At 36.4% G+C, this 7,109-nt stretch overlaps 1 protein-coding gene across 1 annotated transcript in view; it reads right to left on the reverse strand.

Moving 5' to 3' along the window:
* The window catches only part of Crisp1 (cysteine rich secretory protein 1), a 29,515-nt gene extending 23,545 nt beyond the window's left edge, over positions 1-5,970 (reverse strand). The window contains exon 1 of the mRNA XM_042269905.2: positions 5,829-5,970. The gene's annotated coding sequence lies outside the window, so the exon portion shown is untranslated. The remainder of the gene's footprint in view (positions 1-5,828) is intronic.
* Between the last annotated feature and the right edge of the window lie 1,139 nt (positions 5,971-7,109).

A 7,109-nucleotide genomic window follows, 5' to 3' on the forward strand; every position in this document is an offset into this window, starting at 1 on the left:
ACAACAACCAAGGTCTACTGAAAACTGCAAACACATCCACTCAGCTAAGAGGAGCAGCCTGAATCAAAAGAAACAACCAAAATCCTTAACTGACATCTAACCCAGATGGGCATATTCTAGCACAGAATGCTACAATCTGCTAACTTGTCATTTAACCCAAATGTGAAGGCATATCATATTCTATAAATTGTCTTTAATTAATAATGAGATGGTGTTGGAAAACATATATTTTCAGATAAAGATTAAGTGAAACATGCATGTTTAGATACAAAGATAGCAATCACAAATGAATGAAAAAATTATTGTTTTAAGCAACACACATAAGGGATTGAACCCCATGGGATAAGCCTGTGTTTAGTATTTGTGAAAAAACAGACATAAACCACAAAAACACTTATCCTGAGCTCTGGAAAGTGACCATGGGACAACCGGTTTCTGATAGGATTATGGTTACTTTACTACATTTGGATCATACCAAAAACTTTGATTTAGCAAGGATTAGGGTAACTGGACAGAAGGAAGGAAATTTGCTAAGAAAGAAATCTTAAAATCTCAAAACCTGCTTTAGCTTTGGGGGCTGTGGACAGATAGAATATGTCCATTCATACTAATGTTCCTTAGAAAATGGAAAGTACAAAGAAAGTATTGGATCACCTTAGATTGCTTAAAGCTCATATAGCACTTGGAAAGACCAAGTTCAAACAGGAAGATACTGTTTATTATGCAAACATGAGGAATGAATTAAGGATTTTAGGATGAAAATGAAATTCATGAGACAATTGCTGTTAGTCTAGGTATGAGTATATGGGATTACAGTCTGTGATCTCTTGAGTTGTGTTTGTAGACACAACTCAAAATCAGGAGCCCAAGGATGGAGTGAAGAAATGGAAAGAAGCAGACAAAAGCTTGAGGTTTCTGCAGGAAGCAAAGCCTGGCATTAGCAAGGATGCTGGCCTAAAGAAATTAGAGAGCAAGACTCAGAAGCTGAATGAGGCTTCGAGCAGGAAATGTTTCCAGATTAGAGGCCTTTGTGCCCCCAGTCTGAGCCTTGTTCCCTGGATCACTGGGATACAATGCATCCCAGGGACCAGCCATGGCTAAGCATCCAGGGTATGTTGCATGATTTTCCATTGACCACAGGCTGAAAATCTCAAAATAAAGTTGACCTTTTATCTGCGATGCCAACTAGTTGTCTGGACTCAGTTAAAACAGAGACAATGGAGAACAAACTCATCATTTCCTTTTGAACACAATTATTTTACCCAAAACATGCAATTTTCAGTTGATACTTAAAAAGAATAGATAATAATGCTCCAAACTTGAGAAACTGACTGTATAACTTATTATCCTAACTTTAAACTTGGAAAGAAGGGCCATAAACAAAAAGTTAATATCTAGTGGGAGGAAAGATCAAGGATGTGGGAAAAGGTTGATAAGGATCAAGCAGTTTCTGGTGCAAGGCTTTGGGGAACACTTTCTCAGCCAGGAATTGTTAGACCACAGCTTCTCATAATCAACTTAAATGAAGAACAGGCCCTTCCTTGCCTTGACTCAACCGGTAAGAACGGACTGTACCAGAAGCCTACTTTTCACATTTGATCTTCTTTGCCTGGGCAAATATGTTAACCCCTATATTCAGCAGACTACAGGAAAACAGTCAAATCTCAGGAGCCCAGCTTGATCACTTTGTACATATGTGTACACCCGTATTACCTCTACAACAATCAATACACACACCGAGTCTTTCTCATACCCATGTAGGTTCCTCCTCATGCTCCATTATGTCTACAGCCCCCCAAAGAAAACAGCATCTCGGTTTTCATGGCTGTGAGTTGTGTTCATCAATACTTAACCTTACTACAGTTGGCATACGTAATTTCAGTGCTACCTTCTCTGCTAACTACTATGCCTAGATGAATCATTCATGGTGTATATGAGGAAGTTTATGTTTGTTAATAGCTATGTAGCAGTTTATAATGTATCTATCATATAATGTATCCATTTTATCATTCATAGATACTTTGATTTTTTTGTTAGAATTGTAGAAATAGTTTTTATGAACATTTTATATCCATATATCTTTTGGTGTAAACTATTTATATATTCTCCTTTTTTGGGGGGGGTGTACTGTATACCCTAGAGTGGAAATATTGGGGTTAATAAATATTTTGTTTTCCTCTAGTAGATTTTAACAAATGATTTTCCAGAGTTCTTCTGTTCTTCTTCTTCTTCTTCTTCTTCTTCTTCTTCTTCTTCTTCTTCTTCTTCTTCTTCTTCTTCTTCTTCTTCTTCTTCTTCTCTTCCTCCTCCTCCTTCTCCTCCTCCTCCTGCTCCTCCTCTTCCTCCTCCTCCTTCTTCTTTTTAGTAAACACATGCTTTTTAAAAGGCAATTTATGTCTTTGTCCTCACCCACTATTTGTTTTTGCTTCTTTAAAACTTTCATTGTTATCTTTTATGTTTGTCCATAATGTTGTATCATTACAATTTTAACCTATATTTGTCCCACCACTAATAATACTAAATACATTTTAATGTTTTTATCAGACACCAGGTACCATCTTTGGTATAGTCTTTGCTCAATGTTTTGTCTGTTGTTATAATTACTTGAATATACTTTTCTTAGTGTTTTGTGTGAATTATCTATAGTTTTAATAAGTTTGCAAAAATAGATCAGAGGGTTTTTTTTAGTAATTTGTGGTTTATTCTTGTTCTCCCTTTTCTAATTTTATTAGTTCTCTGAGGATTTCATACAAGATATTTCCATCATATTTACCTCCTTCCTCAACTTCCCAGATTCACCCATTCTCTTCCCTAACTACCCAACTCTGTGCCCTGTTTTTTTGTTTGTTTGTTTGCTTATTTGGTTTTTGTCTATTTGTATTCTAACCTCATAAAGTACGATTTGTGTTGCCATATCCTCTTGGATATGGGGTCTTCCACTAAGGTGTATCAACCCACCAGGGATCACATCCTTAAGGAAAACTGACTCTCCCTTTTCCAGCAGCAGTCATTTGCCAAGAGCTCAACAATGGCTTGGACTATGTGCTCACTTTCCTTCTCCATGATGGGATTTTGTCTGGCTTGATTTGCTGCTAGTACCTAGGTCTTATGCACTGTAGGGGTGCACAGAGACCCCAGTTTGTGGCATGTTTTCATCTTGACTCAAGGTTAGAGAGTCCAAGCCTGTTTTCCCTGCAAGGCTGCACAATAGGATGTTTTGGTTAAAGGCGAGGTTACCAGGTATCTTACACCTCAAGGCCTCATTTCAGGAATGTTTTGCCATAAGGCATGGTTACCAGATGTCTTGAGTACTAAGGAGGTGTTTACACTTGCCTATATTTTGTACCTTGAATTGTGATGTTCTTGAAAGCGGGAGGTCTTTTAGACCTCCTTGCTTTGGGTACATGAAAGCTGTGAGTAATGAACTCAGGTGTCTGTGGTATTGACCCAGAGCCCTCCCAAAGCTGTTCCGTGTCTCTGTCTTTTTTGTTTTTATTTTTTTTCATCTATGTTTATATTTCATAGCTATCATTTCTAAATTCCACACTCCCCACTTCAGAACCATTCGACAGGTCAAGCAGGACTCAACAGTGGATTCTGTCACAATCATTGTAAGTTCATATCTACAATTACCCTGCAGTATCCAGAAAACAATATTCTTGTAGTCACCTCATACCCTTAGTTCTTATAATTATGTCACCCTCTTCTTCAGTGATCTCTAAACCTTAGGAGGGCATGCCACATAAATGCCACATTTTAAGTTGTATAGTTTACTTAACAAAAGTTTTAAAAACAGATGTCTGGTTCTATTTTCACTTACTATAGCTAATGCTGTGCTTGTATGACTCTGTGTACATGCATGTTTGATAATTGCTGGTTATCCGAATAGACAAATCATGAAAATATTTTTCTTCTGGAGATTGAACCAAACTTGATAAAATATTGAAGAATAGCAAAGCTTGAAAATTAGTACTTCTAGTTATTAAATTTATTAAAATACTGAGGTTTGAGAGGATTGGTGACATGAGTTTAGAAAGAAATGATCAAGGGAATATTAGAGGATACAAAAATAAATTTACAGATATTATCATCTGATTTATATAACAAGGCTCAAAATTAAATTGAATAAGGAAAAACATCACTGGAGTATATAATACAGAATAAGGAATTTAAATTCCATCTCATGTGTTAAGCAAAAATTATGTTTTATGTGCCATATATTTAAAAGTGAATACTGCATAACTTATTATAGATTACTTTTGTTTGACATAAATCCAAACTTATTTTGGTATATGAGTATCTAGTCATAACTTTTAAAATAAATTATTGTCTTATTGCTTTTCCTTTTTAATCTTTGCATTAGATAGATTTCATTATATTCTGTACTAAAGATCACTGAAAAAATGTACTTGCACTCACAGACACTGGGATATATACTGAAGGCAATACTTTACAAAAGTAGAGCACAGGAGAATGGCGCACAGAACAGGAAGCATAAGTAGAACAGAGAGGAAAATCGCGAGGGGACTGAGGAAGGAGGAAGGGCACCTGAGGAAGGGTGGAGGCAAGTGCACCATACAGTGGTGTGATTTCATAGAGTACCAGATCCCACATGAAGACTTGAAGAAAGTTCAGACACTGGCAACCAAAAGAGCTGCCGAGAGGAGTGTGCACAGTGAAAAACAGCTCTCCTCCCCGAGCCCACAATTCTGTAGGTCGCTTTATCATCCACACAATGCCTAGGGAGTTCCCAAGGTAAACTGCAAATGGAAAAGAAATCTGGACTATCGGTTGGAGTGTTATGCTCTTCTGCTTGCTGGTTGTTTTGACAGCATCTTCAAACAGGTTCAGATGAAGTAAAAGGTGTCTAGACTCCACTAATCCATAGTTGGATGCTTTACACTGCTAGTGGGAATGCAAACTAGTCCAGTCTCTGTGGAACTCAGTTGAGAGGGGTCTCAAAAATCTAACAAGAGTTTTACCATGTGGCACAACTGTACCACTTCTAAGTATTTACCCCCCCCCCAAACTCCAAGTTAACTCATCACAGAGACACATGCAAAACAGTGTTTATTGCAGCATTATTCACAATAGCTGTATTATGGAATCAACTTTAATGTCTAATAAAAGAGTAATATTTAAAAATGTGATGGGTCTTCTATTTGCACACATATAGAAAGAAAAGTTTATAATAAAATCTTTTTCATCCACGAAGATGAACATAGTCATTTCTTTCACATGGATTCAATGGATTTCAATAGATTCAATAGATAATCATTTTAAGTGAGTTAAGACAATCTCATAAGGACAAATGTCACATATTTTCTCTCACTTGTGATGCCTTGATTTAATATAAACATAAAATCATATAGGGATATATGACACTCAGGTAGGAATAAAATGCCTATTGTGACAAAAGAGACTAATTGAAGGAGAAAAGAGAGAGAAGGGGAAGGGAATGGAGGTGTGAGAGGAATATATTCAACATACAATATATACATGTGCAAAACTTAAAACTTAAGTAAAGATGTCCAAATTGGCACTATCCGATTTTAATAACTTGCAGTAATTGGTCCCATGTGACAAGTCATTCTTCTAATCTCTTCCTCCAATAGTTCATGAGAATGAACTCAACAAGTAATATTATCTTGTAACGAATGTATTGATCATAAATACTCTTAAAATTGTGGAAATGGTGGACCTTGCTTTTAGATCACATCAGCCTTAGTAGACTTTGCATGTGGTCTATTTTATAACAGCGTTGCTGAATTGCTACATATGCATTTCCTTTACAATTAAATGAACTAAAAATATGGCGTATAACTTACCCACATCCACAAGGCTCTTGAAACTGTGTGCTGCTAAGAACCAAGTCTCTGTCTGGATTGTATACAAAGGCTTGAGCTGATACTTCACAAAGATCCAATCAATGAGGCAGTCAGTAAGAGCGGAAGGACTTCTGCAGATCAAGGAACAGCAAGCACAAGTACTTTATGAATACAGCATGTTCAGAGGAAATTAGATTAAATCTGTAGATTTACAAATCATGATTATGGCTGTGTTTCTATAATATGCAGTGACCTAGATAACATTACCAAGCTATTTTACCAGTGTTAAGTTCTTATGCTGAGAACAATTTGTAAAACTTAGCTGCAGGATTTGGTAGAATCAAAGATGAATAGCAAAATTCCTGAACTGTTCAGTAGTGGTAATGAAAATGAAAATACTTGGTCAGTTTTATTTAATTCTCTAACTCAAAATTATTTATACAGGCTCCAAAGCTCCAAAGCTACATAGTGAAACCCTGTCTCAAAAAGACAAAACAAAAATTATTTATTGAGATGTGTATGTGATGTGTGTGTTGTATGAATATGTATACTTATGTATGTGTACACCTGTGTGCACATGTGTGCATTTATGTTTACTTGTGTGTGGAGGCCAGAGGTCAATAGTCAGTGTAGGACATCTTCCTCAACCACTCAAAACCTCATATTTTGGATGAATTTTCTCACTGTCTATACTATCTGGCCAGCAATTTCTGGGAGTCCTATTGTCTCCATATCCCCAGTGCAATGATTAAAAGAGTGTGCCCGCTGTTCCAGGTTTTTATTTGGGTGTTGGGAATTAGATTGAACTATGCTCCTACTGTGTCTGGCAAGGACTTTACCTACTGAGTCATTTCTCCAGTCTTGTATTAAAATATTAAAATGAAGTGTTTCTTTTCTGCATGTCTGGCTGCTTAGAATAAAAAATACACAAACTATGGAATCTACAGGTATTGTTCTTTAGTGTCTAGTGTATAATGCTTGCAGTGCATTTATGTGATGATACTATATTATTCCAGGCAGGTTGAGAGGTTCCAAGAATGTAAAGAAAGCTAGGCCACACTCAAGAATCTCAGTGATTACAGAAAAAAAAAACTACAAGAAGATAAGATTTTGACAGAGATACAATCAGAAGTACATAACAAACCTCCTTGAGAACGCTGGAAATATTAAGGAGGTTTGTACTGAATGTTAAATAAATGAACACCAAGTATCCAGATGTTGCTAGAGTTTGTGGGAAGAAGTAAACAGAGCTTTGTAGAGCAAAGAATGACAATTCATGCC

The sequence above is a fragment of the Peromyscus maniculatus genome, chromosome 21, assembly GCF_049852395.1.
Source record: "Peromyscus maniculatus bairdii isolate BWxNUB_F1_BW_parent chromosome 21, HU_Pman_BW_mat_3.1, whole genome shotgun sequence".
Taxonomy (NCBI): Eukaryota; Metazoa; Chordata; class Mammalia; order Rodentia; family Cricetidae; genus Peromyscus; species Peromyscus maniculatus.